The 2955-nt window shown below is 42.8% G+C and overlaps 1 non-coding gene across 1 annotated transcript; it reads left to right on the forward strand.

The window, feature by feature from the left end:
* Nucleotides 1-2847: 2847 nt before the first annotated feature.
* On the forward strand, nucleotides 2848-2955 carry LOC112731975 (small nucleolar RNA R71). The gene has a single exon (XR_003167719.1). It is a non-coding gene; the product is annotated as a small nucleolar RNA R71 (small nucleolar RNA).

The following is a 2955-nucleotide window of genomic DNA, read 5'->3' on the forward strand; positions in this document are numbered from 1 at the left end:
TTTGCATAAAACTCTTGAACTATTAGGATCCCGACTTGTTGAATGGGGTTGGTGAGAGCTTCCCAACCTCTTCTTTGGATCTCAAGTCGGATCTCCGGATACTCATTCTTTTTGAGCTTGAAAGGAACCTCAGGGATCACTTTCTTCTTGGCCACAACTTTATAGGAGTGGTCTTGATGGACCTTTGAGATGAATCTCTCCATCTCCCATGACTCAGAGGTGGAAGCAATTGCCTTCCCTTTCCTCTTTCTAGAGGTTTCTCTGGCCTTAGGTGCCATAAATGGTTATGGAAAAATAAAATTCTATGCTTTTACCACACCAAACTTAAAATGTTTGCTCGTCCCCGAGCAAAAAAAGAAAGAAAGTAGTAGAAGAAGAAGAAAATGGAGGAGATGGGGGAAGAAGATGTATTCGGCCAAGGAGAAGAAGAGAGGGTTGTGTTGTGTGAAAATGAAGAAGGAGTGAGGGGTTTATATAGGAGTGAGAGGGGTGCAGGGTTCGGCCATTAGGGTTGGGTTTGGGAGGGAAATTAGTTTGAATTTTGAAGGTAGGTGGGGTCTATGGGGAAGAGAAGATGGATGTGAGTGGTGAAGAGGTGATGGGAAAGAGTGATTGAGGTGATTAGTGAAGGGTATTTGGGGAAGAGAGTTATGAAAAGGTGTGAAGAGGAGAGAAGAAAAAGTGGGGATCCTGTGGGGTCCACAGATCCTGAGGGGATCCTGTGGGGTCCACAGATCAAGTGGGGTCAAGGACTTAACATCCCTGCTCCAATTAGGCGTGTAAAACGCCCTTGCTGTGCAATCCTGGCGTTTAACGCCAGACTGCTACCTGTTTTTGGCGTTAAACGCCCAAATGTAGCCTGTTTCTGGCGTTTAACGCCAGGCAGATGCTTGTTTCTGACGTTAAACGCCAGCTTGGTGCCTGTTTCTGGCGTTAAACGCCAGACTGATGCTTGTTTCTGGCGTTTAAACGCCAGACTGCTCTCCTCCAGGGTGTGCTGTTTTCAATGCTGTTTTTCATTTTGTTTTTGATTTTTCAGTAGTTTTTGTGACTTCACATGATCATCAACCTAATAAAACATGAAATAATAAAAAGAAAATAAAATAGATATGATTAAATAACATTGGGTTGCCTCCCAACAAGCGCTTTTTTAGTGTCAATAGCTTGACAGTGAGCTCTCATGGAGCCTCACAGATAATCAGAGCAAGGTTGGAACCTCCCAACACCAAACTTAGAGTTTGAATGTGGGGGTTCAACACCAAACTTAGAGTTTGACTGTGGGGGCTTTGGTTGACTTTGCAGTGAGAGAAGCTTTTCATGCTTCCTCTCCATGGTTACAGAAGGAGATCCTTGAGTCTTAAATACAAGGTTGTCTTTATTCAGTTAGAGGACCAATTCTCCTCTGTCCACATCAATCACAGCTCTTGCTGTGGCTAGGAAGGGTCTTCCAAGGATGATGGATTCATCCTCATCCTTCCCAGTGTCTAGGATTATGAAATCAGCAGGGATGTAAAGGCCTTCAACCTTTACTAACACGTCCTCAACTTGTCCATAAGCCTGTTTTCTTGAGTTGTCTACCATCTCTAATGAGATTCTGGCAGCTTGCACCTCAAAGATCCAAAGTTTCTCCATTACAGAGAGTGGCATTAAGTTTATTCCTGACCCCAGGTCACACAGAGCCTTCTCAAAGGTCATGGTACCTATGGTACAGGGTATTAAGAATTTGCCAGAATTCTATTTCTTTTGAGGTAATTTCTGCCTATCCAATGCATTTAGTTCATTGGTGAGCAAGGGAGGTTCATCTTCCCAAGTCTCATTACCAAATAATTTGGCATTCAGCCTCATGATTATACCAAGGTACTTAGCAACTTGCTCTTCAGTAATTTCTTCATCCTTTTCAAAAGAAAAATATTCATCAGAGCTCATGAAGGGCAGAAGGAGGTTTAATGGAATCTCTATGGTCTCTAGATGAGCCTCAGATTCCTTTGGTTTCTCAAAGGGATACTCCTTATTAGTCACTGAACATCCCAGGAGGTCTTCCTCATTGGGATTCACGTCTTCCTCCTCCTCTTTGGGTTCGGCCACACTAAGCAAGGTAATGGCCTTGCACTCTCTTTTTGGATTCTCTTCTGTATTGCTTGGGAGAGTACTAGGAGGAGTTTTCATGACCCTTTTACTCAGATGGCCCACTTGTGCCTCCAAATTTCTAATGGAGGACCTTGTTTCATTCATGAAACTTAGAGTGGCCTTAGATAGATCAGAGACTATATTTGCTAAGCTAGATGGACTCTGCTCAGAATTCTATGTCTGTTGCTGAGTGGATGATGGAAAAGGTTTGCTATTGCTAAACCTGTTTCTTCCACCATTATTAAAGCCTTGTTGAGGCTTTTGTTGATCCTTCCATGAGAAATTTGGATGATTTCTCCATGAGGGATTATAGGTGTTTCCATAGGGTTCACCCATGTAATTCACCTCTGCTATTGCAGGGTTCTCAGGATCATAAGCTTCTTCTTCAGAAGATGCCTCTTTAGTACTGTTGGATGATTCCTTCAATCCATTCAGAGTCTAAGAGATCATATTGACTTGCTGAGTCAATATTTTATTCTGAGCCAATATGGCATTCAGAGTATCAATTTCAAGAACTCCCTTCCTCTGAGGCGTCCCATTACTCACATGATTCCTTTCAGAAGTGTACATGAACTGGTTATTTGTAACCATGTCAATGAGTTCTTGAGCTTCTGCAGGCGTTTTCTTTAGGTGAACGGATCCACCTGCAGAATGGTCCAATGACATCTTTGATAATTCAGACAGACCATCATAGAATATATCCAGGATGGTCCATTCTGAAAGCATGTCAGAAGGACACTTTTTGGTCAGTTCCTTGTATCTCTCCCAAGCTTCATAGAGGGATTCACCTTCCTTTTGTCTGAAGGTCTGAACATCCACTCTAAGCTT

Source organism: Arachis hypogaea, chromosome 12, assembly GCF_003086295.3.
Source record: "Arachis hypogaea cultivar Tifrunner chromosome 12, arahy.Tifrunner.gnm2.J5K5, whole genome shotgun sequence".
Lineage (NCBI taxonomy): Eukaryota > Viridiplantae > Streptophyta > Magnoliopsida > Fabales > Fabaceae > Arachis > Arachis hypogaea.